This window comes from Nicotiana tabacum, chromosome 11, assembly GCF_000715075.1.
Source record: "Nicotiana tabacum cultivar K326 chromosome 11, ASM71507v2, whole genome shotgun sequence".
NCBI lineage: Eukaryota > Viridiplantae > Streptophyta > Magnoliopsida > Solanales > Solanaceae > Nicotiana > Nicotiana tabacum.
This window is the reverse complement of record NC_134090.1, coordinates 162,316,716-162,332,887: the sequence shown is the minus strand read 5'-3', so window position 1 is coordinate 162,332,887 and position 16,172 is coordinate 162,316,716. Positions and strand designations below refer to the sequence as shown.

Here is a 16,172-nt window from a genome sequence, read left to right as displayed (position 1 = left end):
CTCCCTCAACATTAGCTTCACCATCATTTAGAGAAGCATGAGAATGTACGTTTGTATCAATTACTATTTCATCAATACCACTTCTTACCCAATCATTATACTCATCTTCTAGAACACGAGCATTTTCTAAAAGAGCTAAATCAGTGGCATCACTCTGCGTTGATGACTTAAGATGCACACTATTTTTCTCCCCATATTAAAAATGTCTCGAGGTTCAATTAACCTAGGGACAAACCATTCATGATCTAGAGGATCTTGCACAAATATTACTTGTTGAGCTTTTTCTGCAAAAATAAAGGGCTCATGACGTTCTCGATCGCCAGAGTCTGTCAGGTGTGAGAAATTCACAAGTGTGAAACCCAAGTCATCTTTCTTAATTCCTCTACCTTTGATTACATCAACCCAATCACACTAAAATACGATAACCTTAAATTTTTTATAGTAGTTTAACTCCACAATATCATTCAATCTGCCATAATATGTGATATTTGCAGATTTTGGAGCATTGTCACTTGTGCTTGCATAACTTTCAGTCTTTGAAACGACCATAACACCACTATTTTGTGTCACCTTGAACTATTTACTTTGTTTTGATAGCCGTTATTTATATCAAACGCACTAAATCTTTTTGCAATGTAACTCGGCCCTCGTGCAAGGACTTTAACATTCTTTAAGATGTTAGATGTAGCTTCCAACTCCTTTACCTAACCAAATAAAAGATACAACTGTAAATGTGGATATCTATACAAGGACAATAATTTAATGTAACCAATGACTTAGTCCTACTACTTACTTGCTCTTTGAACCACTCATGGAATGTATCGAAATGTACACGGTCAAGTTGATGTTGTGTCGAACGACGCTTACGATGTGCTCTTTTGATTTTAGCAATATGTTCCTTATTCATGTGACTCACATATATCAATTTTGTTATCAAATAAGTAATATACATATATTAAATAATAGATATAACACTTATTTTTTATAATTCTCAACAACTTCTGACTCGCAATTGAAAAGCACATGCCGATGTGCTTGCAACCCTGTTTTCTCATCCAACTCAAATACATCTACTCCACCATACGACTCCCCAACAGTAGGAAAAAGACATTCTTCTTTACTAGTCTCATGCTCAATCTCATCACTACATTTTCTTGAACAATAAGACTTGAATCTCCACCCTCCAAATATCGTGAGCAAAATGCCATACACTCATTTGCTATGTATGCTTCTGCTATTGAACCTTCTGGACATGCATGATTATGAAAATATGATTTTAAAGTACCCAAAAACCTATGGAACAAAGTAATATTATTAGTTTGATATTAGAATATTTAACAACTAAAGATATAAGATAAAGATTCAGCGATATGCTTCATACCTCTCAATTAGGTACATCCAGCGATAATGTACTGGCTCCCCGTGTTTAGCCTTAGTTGCCAAGTGAATTACCAAGTATATCATAACAGTAAAGAATCCTGGGAGGAAGAGTTTCTCCATAGTAGACAATGTTTCTGGAATTTTTTCTTCAAGTTACTCTAACTCTTCTAGTTTTATCTCTTTGCTACACAGAACACGAAAGAATGTTCATAGTTCAATTAAAATTGAACTAACTTTTTATCTACTGATCTCCGGAAGGCAAGAGGAAGAAGTTCTTGCATTAAAATATGATAATCATGAGTTTTTAGCCCTGATATCTTTCGTTTGCGAAAGCAACGTGAGATATTGGACGCATTGCCATCTGGAAACTTGGCATTTTGTAGTACTTCATAAAATAACTCCTTTTCCATTAGAGACATTGTGAAAAAAGTAGGAGGAAGATATACTCTACCACTAGCTCGGTACTGAGGCCATAAGCTTGGTCTTATTTTCATCTCCTTCAAGTCCAATCGAGCCTCTAAGTTGTCTTTAGACATTTTACCAAGATCCAATAATGTATAAATTATGTTATCTTACACACGTTCTTTTCTATGTGCATCACATCAAGATTATGGAGCACCAAGTTAAATTTCCAATAAGGAAGATCAAAAAAATACTTTTCTTTTTCCATGTGTTTTTCATCACCCCATTTACCGCTTCACTTGACTGGCCAAGAGTAAATTTTATATCTTTAACTTGATTCAGCACTACTGAACCAATTACTGGACAAGGTGCAGATCTTGTTTCTTTAGTCCCATCAAATGATTTTGCATCATTCCGATATTTGTGTCCTGACTTCAAGAAGCGGCGATGCCCCATGTAACAAAACTTTCTGCCATTTTTGAGCCTTCTAGATTGAGTGTTTATATTACAAGAAGGGCATGCAAATCTACCATAAGTGCACCATCCAGAGAGAGTACCATATGCTGAAAAATCATTTATCGTCCACATGAGAGTTGCTCGCATTTGAAATATCTCCTTAGTAGAAGCATCGTACGTTTCTACACCAACCTCCCGTAATTTATTTACTCTTCTATTAGAGGTTGCAAAAAGACATCAATATTATTTCCAGGCATTTTTGGTCCAGGAATAAGTAAGGACAGAATGAAGAACTCTTGTTTCAAGCACATCCATGGTGGAAGATTATATGGTATTAAAATCACTGGCTATGTACTGTGAACAGTTCGCATTGTGCCAAATGGATTAAACCCATCAGAAGCTAATCCTAGGCGCACATTGCGAGGGTCTCCATCAAACTCAGGATATTTATTATCAAAATTTTTCCAAACTTCAGAATCTGCAGGATGTCATAGAACTCCATCTTTGTTGCGCTCTTCATGATGCCATCGCATTGCTTTAGAAGTTTCTGATGACATAAACAATCTTTGTCCCCACGGTTTTAAAGGAAAATACCTTAGGACCTTGGCTGGAATTTTTCTTTCATCATTTTTCCATCTAGAAGCCCCACAAACTTTGTGTCATGACCCCGGTTTGTCCTCCGTAAACCATCGTGACGGCAACTAGTTTCTACGACTAGGTAAGCCTAACAATGCGGAATATAAATAACAATTGCGGAAGAAATAATTTAAAAACCGAAATAGTGAAATAAAACAGTGTTTAAAATGTCGCTCAGCATACACAATAACAACTCTCAAAACTAATAACATTTCCCAAAGCCCGGAATCTCATGATCACAAGCCTTTGAATGTCTACAAGCATCTAACTCCAGAATATCTAACAAAGAAATGAAAATACATAAGGGCTAGTACAAAAGGGAGAGTAGAAAGGGACTCTTCGGTCTGCGGACGCGGCAGATATACCTCGGAGTCTCTACAAGTGCCTCGTCTCAAGCGTGATAAGTCTGAGTGGAAGTACCTGGATCTGCACATGAAAAATATACGCGGAAAGGGCATGAGTACACCACAACAATACTCAGTAAGTGTCAAGCCTAACCTCAGTCGGGTAGTGACGAGAAAGGTCAGGGCCCTACTGAGGTTAGATAAAATATAAGGTTCAACAATGTAGAACAGAACAGTACAAATAAGTAAAATAATAAAAGTAATACAGGATATAAAGGACAGCAACAACTACTACAAAGGCAAAGTAAACACAAAAAGAAATACAGCTCAACACAAAGACAACAACCGGGGATCACCCAGATACCGTCCTGTAGTCTCAAATATAAATATCCAGTGGATCTCCCGGGATACCATCCCGTAGTCCAACTCATAATGCGAGGGGATCTTCCGGAATACCGATTCGTAGTCCCAAATGTAAATACTCAGTACAGGGGGAATCTACCGGGTGCAGTCCCGTAGTTCCAATGTAAATGTGGAGGGGGATCTCCCGGAATACTGTTCCTTAGTACCAAAGTAAACATATATCTCCAGGATAGCGTCCCGTAGTCCCAAAGTAAACACACAACAATAACAAGAAGAGTACACAGTTCAATTCAAGTTCTATACCAAGGTAAAACAGTATTTCTAACCTAGCATGCTGCACGTAATCCAAATAAGGCAGTTTGAGCAAGTAAGGAAATTAAGTCAATTAGGCATGCTTTCCTAAGCTAACAACATGCTTAAATTGCAAGTAGTACAAACAAGAAAAGAAACATACTAGTAATTACTTAATAAAACCGGGATTTTCAATAATTAGCACAAGTACGCACTCGTCACCTCACGTACAAGGCATTTCAATTATCAATAATACCAAATCCTAAGGGGAGTTTCCCCCACACAAGGTTAGGCAAGCCATTTACCTCGAACCGGCTCAAAGTCAACCCGAAACCACGTTTTTGCCACGAGTACTTGACTCCAAATGGCCCAAATATATTCAATTCAATTGCATAATGTAAATAACACTTTAAGTAACTGATTTCACAAATAAATTCTAAGCTAATACGCGAAATTAGGTAAAATGACCAAAATGCCCTCGGGCCCACATCTCGGGATCGGGTAAAATTTACATTTTCAGAATCCTCATACTCTCACGAGTTCATTTATATAAAATTACCCCAATCTGGCATCAAAATCTAAATCAAACTCCAAAAGTTAAGCCTAGGAACTTTTTCCAATTGTCTCCAAGTTTTCACCCCAAATTCGAATTCAAAGGATGAATTTAAGCATAGATTCGTGGAAATTAATCAAAATCGAGTAAGAATTACTTACCCCAAATGCCCAGGTGAAAATCCATCTCACAATCGCCAATCCCGAGCTCCCAAATTAATTTTTCTAAGTTTTGAACTAAACCCTCGATTTTGCCCCTTTTCTGATCAGTGAAACTGCATCTACGGTCCTGGGACTGCACTTGCGGTCCCGCTTCTGCGAAGACCTGGTCGCATCTGTGACATTTCATTAAAGGGGAACTTTCTACATCTACGACTACGTTACCGCAAATGCGATGCCGCTTCTGCGGTGCCCTAACCACATCTGCGGTCAACTCCCTTCTTGCTTCAACCGCCTCTGTGGTTCCTCTACCGCTTTTGCGATAATTGCACCTGCGGTCCCCAAGCCGCAGGTGCGGTTATGACAGTAGACTTGTAGCTTCAGCTGCAAACTCTCAATTCCAAATTTCCCGTTAACCATCCGAAATCGTCCTGAGGCCCCCGGGACCTCAACCAAAAGCACGAACAAGTCCTATACCACTATCCAAACTTATACCAATCTTCAAAACACCTAAAACAACATCGAAAAATCGAATTAACCATGGATTCAAGCCTAAGAACTCCAAAAACTCTCAATTTACGCTTTCGATCAAAAAGTCTATCAAACCTCGTCCGAATGACCTGAAATTTCACACACACGTCACATTCATCACTACGGAGCTACTCCAACTTCCGGAATCCCATTCCGACCCTTAGATCAAAATCTCACTATCGAACCGGAAACTTCCAAAACTCAACTTTCGCCATTTCAAGCCTAAATTAGCTACGGGCCTCCAAAACATAATCTGAACACGCCCCTAAGCCCGAAATCACCCAACGGAGCTAACGGAACCAACGGAAATCCATTCCGAGGTCATCTTCACACTGCTCCAACTATGGTCAAATTTCCAAAACTTAAGCTCTCATTTAGGAACTAAGTGTCCCAAAACTCTCCGAAACTCCAAATACCAAACATCTCGGCAAATCAAAATAGCAGAAATAAATACAGGGAAATCAATTAATAGGGGATCGGGGTGTTAATTCTTAAAATGACCGGCTGGGTCGTTACATCCTCCCACACCTAAACATTCGTTCGTCCTCAAACGAGCATAGAGACATACCTGAAGTAGTGAAAAGATTAGGGTAACGGCTGCGCATATCCTACTCGATCTCCGAGGTCGCCTCCTCGACCGGCTGACCCTGCCACTAAACCTTTACTAATGCAATGTTCTTTGACCTTAGCTTTCGAACGTGCCTGTCCAATATCGCCACTGGCTCCTCAACATAAGATAGATCTTGTCCAACTGGACTGAGCTGAAATCCAACACGTGCGACGGATCACCGTGATACCTCCGGAGCATCGAAACATGAAATACCAGATGAACTTCTGCTAAGCTGGGAGGTAAGGCAAGCTCATAAGCAACCTCCCCAACACGTCTCAATATCTCAAAAGGGCCAATAAACCTCGGACTCAACTTCCCTTTCTTCCCAAATCTCATAACGCCCTTCATAGGCGAAACCCGAAGCAGAACCCGCTCTCCAACCATATAGGAAACATCACAAACCTTCAGGTCCGCGTAACTCTTATGTCTGGACTGGGTTGTACGGAGTCTATCCTGAATCACCTTAACCTTCTCCAAAGCACCCTGAACCAAGTCTGTGCCCAATAATCTAGCCTCACCCAGCTCAAACCAACCCACTGGGGATCTACACTGCCTACCATATAAAGCCTCATACGGGGCCATCTGAATGTTGGACTGATAGCGGTTGTTGTAGGCAAACTCCATCCAATGGCAAGAACTGATCCCAAGACCCTCCAAACTCAATTACACACGCATGGAGCATATCCTCAAGAATCTGAATAGTGCGCTCGGACTGTCTGTTCGTCTGAGGGTAAAATGTTGTACTCAACTCCACCTGAGTACCCAACTCATGCTGAAGGCCCTCCAGAACCATAATGTGAATTGAGTACCTCTATCTGAAATGATGGAAAATGGAATACCATGCAAACGAATAATCTCCCGGATATAAATCTCTGTTAGACGCTCCGAAAAATATGTAGTATACACAGGAATGAAGTGCACGGACTTGGTCAGCCGATCCACAATCACCCAAACAATATCAAACTTTATCAAAGTCTGTGGGAGCCCAACTACAAAGTCCATGGTGATCCGCTCCCACTTCCACTCTGGAATCTCTATCTGCTGAAGCAACCACTCGGTCTCTGGTGGTCATACTTCACCTGCTGACAGTTGAGGCACCGAGCTACAAATCCAATTATATCTTTCTTCATCCACCTCTACCAATAGTTTTGTCTCAAATCCTGATACATCTTCGCAACACCCGGATGAATGGAATACCGCGAACTATGGGCCTCCTCTAGAATCAACTCCTGAAACCCATCAACATTGGGTACACAAATCCGACCCTGCATCCTTAATACCCCGTCATCACCAACAGTCACATCTCTGGCATCACCATGCTGAACCTTGTCCTTGAGGACAACCAAATGAGGGTCATCATACTGACGCTCCCTGATACGATCAAATAAGGATGACCGAGAAACCACGCAAGCTAGAACCCGACTGGGCTCCGAAAGATCCAATCTCACAAACTAGTTGGCTAAGGCCTGAACATCCATCGCCATAGGCCTATCCGATGCTGGTAAATAAGCCAAACTACCCAAACTCTCTGCCCGACGACTCAAAGCATCGGCCACCACATTGGCCTTGCTCGAGTGATACAAAATAGTGATATCATAGTCCTTCAGCAACTCTAACCACCTCCTCTAGCGTAAATTTAGATCCTTTTGCTTGAACAAGTGCTGCAAGCTCCGATGTTCAGTATAAATCTCACAAGGCACACCGTACAAATAATGACGCCAGATCTTCAAGGCGTGAACAATGGCAGCTAACTCGAGATCATGGATAGGATAATTCTTCTCATGTACCTTCAACTGTCTGGACACGTAGGCAATCACCCTACCATCCTGCATCAAAACCGCTCCAAAGCCAATGCTTGAGGCATCGCAATAGACGGTATAAGACCCCGAACCTGTAGGCAATATCAAAATTGGAGATGTAGTCAAAACTGTCTTGAGCTTCTGAAAGCTCGCCTCACACTCTTCCGTCCACGGGAACGGAGCACCCTTCTGGGTCAGCCTAGTCATAGGGGCTGCAATCGATGAAAACCCTTCCACAAAACGATGGTAGTAACCCGCCAAGCCAAGAAAACTACGAATCTATGTAGCTGAGGATGGTCTGGGTCAACTCTACACTGCCTCTACTTTCTTCGGATCCACCTAAATACCCTCACTCGATACCACGTGGCCTAAGAATACCACAGAATCCAACCAAAACTCACATTTCGAGAACTTAGCATACAACTTCTTTTCTCTCAAGGTCTGAAGCACTGTCCTCAGGTGTTGCTTATGATCTTCCCAACTCCGGGAGTATACCAGATTATCATCAATAAAGACAATGACGAACGAGTCAAGATATGGCCGAAACACATTGTGCATAAAATGCATAAAGGCTGTTGGAGCATTGGTCAACCCAAATGACATAACAAGGAACTCGTAATGACCATACCGAGTCCTGAAGGCAGTATTCGGGATATCTAGCTCCCGAATCTTCAACTGATGATACCCTGAATGCAAGTCATCTTAGAAAACACTCGTGCACCTTGTAGCTGGTCAAATAAATCATCAATACGAGGCAAAGGATAACGTTTCTTCACTGTAACTTTTTTCAACTGGCGATAATCAATGCACATGCGCATAAAACCATCCTTCTTCTTCACAAACAAGACAGAAGCACCCCAAGGTGATACACTGGTCCGAATAAAACTCTTATCATGCAATTCCTGTAATTGGTCCTTCAACTCCTTCAACTCAGGGGGAGCCATACGATGTAGAGGAATAGAAATGAGTTGAGTGCTCGGCAACAGATCAATGTCAAAATCAATATCTCTATCGGACGGCATGCCCGGAAGGTCAGCTGGAAACACATCAGAAAAATCCCGTACTACTGGGACTGAATTAACGGAAGGGGTATCAATACTGACATCTCTCACATAAGCTAGGTACGCATCACACCCCTTCCCAACCATACGATGAGCCTTAAGGAAAGAAATAACTCTACTGGGAGTGTGATCTAAAACACCCCTCCACTCAACACGCAGTACACCTGGCATAGCCAGCGTCACGGTTTTGGCGTGACAATCTAGAATAGCATAATGGGGTCGTGAAACTTTGCATTCATTGACATTCTTATTAGCAAACACTTTCCAAAAAAGCATGCAATCGTTGGGATAAGCATGGATTTTTTCATACTTTAAGCCCAAGCATTCAACTATCTTTTTGGTCTCATAGAAAGAAGGAGGCAATTTTTCCCTTTCAGGCAACGCATCCTTCAATAGTCCAAACAAAGCATTAAAGATTCATTTGACTATTTGAATATGCATTTTGTACGATACATATGTAGCAAAAGGTACAGTTTGCTAAACTTTTTACATCCTAGATATAGTTCTTCATTTGCCTTCTTCATGAGCCGTTCAAACTTATCCACCTCTACATGAGGTTGATTTTCAGATGGATAAGCAATATTCTCTTGTAAGTTATCATCTACATCACCCCTTTCACTAACGTCAGTATCCATGAACTGTGTAAAGCCTCCAAAGGCATCATGTATCATTCCTATCATATCATCGCCCTTTAGAGTTGACTGGCTTCGATTATTTGTTTGAGCATTGCTTGATCCCTTTAAAGACTCACCATGACAAAATCAAGTATCATATGATGGCATACTACCATTAATCACAAGATGATCATATGTTGTAACCCGATTAACTTGATGGATAAGCACACACTTCATACAAGGACATGCAATTTGTTCTCCATCTTGTTAAGGCATGGTTTATAAAATCATCTACTCCATCCAAATATTCTTTACTAACTCTATCACAATGCATCCATCTTTTATTTCTAGGATTGTCCATGACGTTCAAGATATTCTTTTCTTTTCTACACTTACTGCAAGAGCTAAAAATTCGTTAGTAAAAAGAGGGAATTAATCAAAATGTCGTAAAATAACCATCCTATTTGTGTGTAATTCCATAGCTCAAAGATTATTGTACAACAAACAACAAAGTTCTGGATATACTCGTTTATCTCATTCTTCTCTTCTATCTCTTCTCAGTTATTCGACAATAGTTGTTTTGTTCAATTTTTTTTTCTCGGTTTGATTTTCTCGATTCAATTTTCCAGTTTGGGACCCAACTAATCTTGTTTAAAATTATAATTTTTTTAATACATAATTTTTTCCTGGTCTCGTAGACCTCAATGATATACTTCAATTTGTGTGAAATATTAGAATTTGATCATTATGCTCTCCCAAAATTGGGAATAGTACACAAATGTTGTTCTCAAATAAGGGAATCATTCCTCTATAAAAAAAATTATCTTTCTCATGTATATTAAATTGAAACCTACATAACATGTAAGTGACGGACACGACTAAGCTTTAACCCTGTATGTGGATTTTTTGTTTCCATTGCATTCTTTTTGCTTGCTTAGTATAAACTCCCAGAGATTACAAGTATTTGAGGACACTTCCTTTTACGAGATTTAAATCTATCCTATACCCTTTAAACACCTTCAGTCATGAGAGTTCAATTATGTAACCAATGCCATAAAGTTTTTACGTGCATCTCACACACTACGCTAGTAAAATGAGACTGGCAATTTAAGTTGTTGGTTGCTACACTCTCTTATTGTTTGCTAACTCAAAAAGTAATAATCTAGATTTATCTATCCATTAGATATAGTTTCAACTTGGCTTAAAGCATAGTACCAAATTCAACATTTTGAAAACACTACGTAGACCATCAATCTCTGAAGAACAGAACCCTCAACTCGAGAAAGGGCAAGAAGGGTGGAGGGAAGCTTTATTATGTTATTTGTTACTTATTTTGGGGTGGGTAGGGAAAATCGAAGCTTATAAGTTATAGTATCTAATTTGTTACTTTAGTTTTCTGGTGATATACAGTGATACACGCGCGCGCGCGTTTTTTGTCCCCTCCTGGCATAGTCCCTAAGATATAAGTTCTGACTCACACAAAGCATGTTTCAATGAAAGGACATATGTAGCTCAGGCATTGTTTCATTGGAAATTTACTTATCTAAACATATTTATTAGTTTACTAAGGTTCACTTCTTTTGCTCTTTCCTGCGTGTTTTCTTCTTAGTGTTAGGTGAGATAGCGGGAAACATTTTTTATTACAAATGGCAATGCTATCATTTTATTTTACCTGAGTTTTGTTATTAAAAGCATCACATCTATGTGGATTCACCCATGACTATTCAGTTTTCCAGACGCAAATATTTTTTACTTACCTAATATAACTAAAGTTGTCTAGCATACTGATCTGCTGTCAGATTGTAGGTTTAGATCTTAAGACTATAATGTTGTTCTTTACTGTGTAAGACATGTATCTTTCCTTCCTTTCAATACTCAATTCCACTTTTAGCATTTATATAGATCAAAGGAACCATCACCTTTGCATTTGATTGGCAGCTTTTTGAGAAGGTTGAGGTAGATAATATATAGAGGAATACATCTCGACTAATGGTAGATTCAATGAAAACATCAATATGCATTGACGACACTTAAAATTTTTGAATAATGACAAGAATAACAATAAACATACAGAGGAATTCATATCTCGACTAGTGGTAGATTCAATGAAAACATCAATATGTATCGGCGACACTTATAAAATTTCTGAATAATTACAAGAATAGCAGAAAACAGAGGAACAAAATCATAAAACAGTCGAGGAACAGACGAGGAATAAACCCAATCATCGCACGTCAATTTAACAGCAGTCGGATATCACAAATGACTCGCATATGCAGAAAAAACTGTACTTTCGCAAACCTCAAATCGCAACAGTTGAAGGCACAAATTTGTACCTGGTAAGCAGATTGTTTTGCCGATAAAGACAAGAAATTGAAGGAGAAGAATGAGTTCTGCAACGATCTTGAAACCTACACGAAAAGAGAAGTGGGAAAAGGATAAAACAGAGAATACTAACAACGACAGAGCATAATCAAGCAGCACAATCCTAACTCCACTGTTAATCGCAACTGCTGGGTGAAAAACGAAGATACCTGGGGAAGAAGAGCAGTTATCTAGGGAAAAAATTGGCCGGAGACCTATATGTGCGATTTTGTTAATCTAGCGTCTCTTCCGTATTCCGTTCAATGAAAGAATAAAAACTCGCCGGAGGCGGGGACCTATATGTGAGATTCTGTTAATCGTATCCCGTTCAATGAAGGAATAGGTTTTCCTATTTTTTCTGATTGGAGGGAATCGTTCATTCTTTGTCCAAAAAATTTAGAGGGAAAGATTTATTTTTTGGGCAAGGAGGAAAAGTTAAAATAAAAGAAAAACTTATTCGCTAAAAGTCAATTAGTAACTTTTAATGGCAATTTATTTTTATTATCGGTAAAAGGATATTTTTACTGGCTAATGGTCATTTGCGCTAATATTTTAGCTTATAGAATCTATTAGCGGCAATTGACTTATTGCCGCTAAATAATTACCGCTAAATGCCCTTTTTGTAGTAGTGTATGCAACAAAGCACCAGCACTGGTGTTGCACCTGCAGACTTTTCATTAGCAAAACTCATCTGAAACATGTCCGAAACTCAACCGAGCCCCTCGGACTCCAAATCAAATATGCACACAAGTGTAATAACATCATACGAACTCACTCGCGCGATCAAAACACCAAAACAACATCTAGAACTACAAATCGGACATTAAAATATATGGAATTTTTAATGAAACTTAAGAACTTTCAAATTTACAACCGAGCGTCCAAATTATGTCAAATCAAATCCGTTTTACATCAAATTTTGCAGACAAGTAGTAAATAAAAAAATAAACCTATGCCAAGTTACAAAACCAAAATCCGAACCCGATAACAATAAAGTCAACCCACGGTCAAACTTAGGAATTCTTTAAACATTCAAATTCCTAGTTTTCAACAAATCACGATAAAGCAAGCTAGGGACTTCCGAATTCGATTTCGAGCATACGCCCAAGTCCCAAATCACGATATGGACTCATCGGGACTATCAAAATACTGATCCTAGTCCGTTTACACAAAATATTGACCGTAGTCAACTCAAATTATTTTTAAGACAAAAATTCATATTTTTTTCAATTTTCACATAGAAATTTTCCGGAAAAAAATACGGACTGTGCACGTAAATCGAGAAAATAAAGACTAAAACTCAAAATGACCTATCGGGTCATCACATTCATACTTCATCTTGTTTTTATTTATCTTTCCTTAAATGATCACTAAACTTTCATTTTAATTGCAATTAAAATTTATAAACTATATTTTGGAACTTAAATATTATTTAACTTTTTTCAAATATCACAAATAGTCACCGTTGCCTAAGAATGCGTCAAGTCACAATCTTTTTTCTTAACCAAAACGTCACTCAACTTTATCTGAGTGTCATATAAAATGTCTCTTTTGTTTTCTTTTAATGATTTACTGTGGAAAAATTGAGTGATTTTTTTCGTTATAAATATAGTCTAGTAACTTTCGTGATACTTAAAGTTGACTAATTTTTTATTACAAAAAAAAAAATTTAATGACTATGAAATCAATCTTTCATGTGTCCATAGTGTTTAATTGGCAAACATGAAGAAATTAGGGCAAAGATCACTTCTAGTCCGTGGTCGAAATTATTTATATCCGATAGTCACAAAAACGTATAACATTTATATATTTTTTTGTATACAACATAAAGATATACCAAAATTATATGATCTTATCCAGCCTTAGCAAACATTGATGGGAAGAAGGCTTTCTAGCCCAAGTTAAAGAATCCAAATCATTTCACCTTGCTCATGTCTTTCCTTTTTCTTTTTTGTTTTATTGTACGCGTAAATAAATGTGTTTCCCTGTACTTTTTTGCAACAGTACATAATTATCCAAACAGAAATAACCCCCACACCCCCCAAATCAAGGACTTATATAGGAAGGGAAAAAGTAGTTTTATTATTTGTTGCAAATATATATATATATATATATATATATATATATATATATATATATATATAATATATATATATATATATATATATATATATATACCATGCCTCACTTTTTACTTTATTCTTTGCTTGCAGAGAGAATCTAAATACACCCATCGAAACCACAAAATACAACAATGACATACTAACCTAAGATTTGAATCTTACCTACTTGTCTTTTCATTTAAAGGAAATAAATACTTCTATAATATTAAAAGGAGTTTATGTTTGTACACTACTAATATATAATTTTTTTAATACTATCAGATAATGATCAGTAACGATAGACAACTCTTAATATCAAGCTGATACAATAACTTGGAAATTATAATATGAACGTAAAAATTGCACGGGGCGCCCTATTTGGTCGCCCCCATTTAATCTATACCTATTTTTTTTAAACTTTTAACTTGTACTCACTTTTTAAATAACTAGTCTAATGGTACGCGCGTTGCGCGTGTAACTTATCTAAATGAATATAAAGCTTTTACAAAATCATATAAACGATATTTGAATTATAAAGTAAAAGTGTGGTTTATATTTAAAAAAATATTGATTTTATATAACTGACTCAATAAAGAATATCGATTTATACCTTCTTTAATTATGTTTTCTTTTTCTCTTTTAACTGTTTCATTAGATTGAGCTCATATGTTGTTATATCTTAAGTCTTTGCAAAAGCTTCCAAATTCTAATCTTCAATTTTTGAAGGCTTAAAATAAGATCTACAGTTTTATTAGCAGATTTCCAACGTACGTTTATATGCACTTTATCTAAGACATATATGAAAAAAGTCATAATTACTTTATATAATTCAAATAAGCAAAAGATTTATAATTAATTTTCTATTTGGTTTTGAATTCCTAATAATTAGGTGTTTCTATACATATGTAGTTCGAATAAGGTAATATTTAATAACTATAATTTTAGATTATTTTAAAATCTTAAATATTAGGAGAATAACTAAATTACGATTATATTCAATATATAACTTATTTTTAAAGGGTAAAAAAGGCGAACGACATTTCGCTAAAGGCCTTCGTGCTTTTAATATAATATAGATTTTAGCTCCATTTCTCCTCCTCCTCCTCCTCCTTCGTTTTCTTCTTCAAGTTACAAAACAAACTGGTATTTATCTCCAGAAGCAACATTGCTTTAGTTATAAGGTCAATTTATTTTAATTGAACAGTTCGGCAGTTGTACTTCTGCTCCAAATTTACAGTAAATTAGTCTTAGGAAAAAGTTTAAGTTACCAGTAGGATGAGCTGTAAAATTTTGGAGTTTTTGTATGTTTATTCGTGTTTGAGCTGAGAAGATGTACACTATTTTTCTTAAAAAATCACTGCTAATTGTGGTGTTTCAGCTCTAGAGCTGAAGTTCGCCAGTTACAAAACAAAAACTTCAGCTCTAGAGCTAAAGTTCGCTAGTTACAAAACAAAAATTTCAGCTTTAGAGCTGAAGTTCGCCAGTTACAAAAACAAAAACTTAAGCTCTAGAGCTGAAGTTTGCCAGTTAAAAAACAAAAACTTCAGCTCTAGAGCTAAACTTCAGGCCCGGCTACTAGAATGCTGAAGTTTTGCGTGATTGCATTTGCTACTTCAGCCCCGTATGCTGAAATTATGCGAAAAAGCGGGTACGCTTGCAATATTTTTTGCAAAGCGGGCACAAGTTAAAACGTGACACAAAAAGCGGGTATAGATGCAAATGCCCCAATATGAACTTGTTATGATCCATACCGTGTAATGCAAAAAATTCTTACTTTAATGTCAGTGCACTTAAAATGTAAAAAAATATTAACTCAATCAGGTCACAGGTATAAAGATAATTATAGGTAAATTTCTGTGAACATTATAAAAGGTTAAACTATACCGATAGTCAGAGGCGGGTTTAAGATTTTTAGTACATGGGTGTACCACTAAAAAAAGGAGGAAAAAATGTATTGAGTGGAATTGATCCCTATTATTCTAAATAAATAACATAACCTTTAACCAAGTGCCACATGCCACCTTCTTGGAGCATGAGTGTTAACAGTTAATATTATATCAATTTTAGAAAATATGTGCATAAAATATTTAAATTTCGGAACGACCATGGGTTGACGTGCCTCATCATTTACCTATACATCCGCCCCTGCCGATTAGCGGAGCTAGAGTCGCGGGTTCGATCGAACTCAATAGCTTTAGCTTAAATCATGTATTTGTCTTAAAAAGTTTATTAAAAATATATAAATATTAATTTAGAATCCCAGTAACTTAAAATGATTAAAATTTTTGAACTCATAAACTCAAAATCCTAGCTCCGCCTCCGAGCGCGAGAGAATTTTAAGCCCTTGAAACTCTTCCAAAAGAACATGCTAGATTGCTAGTTATATGCTACCATCACTAGAGGCAATGTGTTATCACTTTCCCCCAAAGGTAAATGCTTTTATAAGCTTGGAATGCATGCAAAGGCAGATGGAAAATGAATAAAGGTGACAAAAGAATGAAAGTGCAT

General features: G+C 37.3%; 1 long non-coding RNA gene across 1 annotated transcript; it reads right to left on the bottom strand.

Moving 5' to 3' along the window:
- Window positions 1-3,052: 3,052 nt before the first annotated feature.
- Window positions 3,053-11,946, bottom strand: LOC107803165 (uncharacterized). Its single transcript, XR_012696994.1, has 3 exons — window positions 11,733-11,946; window positions 11,535-11,609; window positions 3,053-3,300 (listed from the first exon to the last, which is right to left on the bottom strand). It is a non-coding gene; the product is annotated as an uncharacterized LOC107803165 (long non-coding RNA).
- Window positions 11,947-16,172: the final 4,226 nt, after the last annotated feature.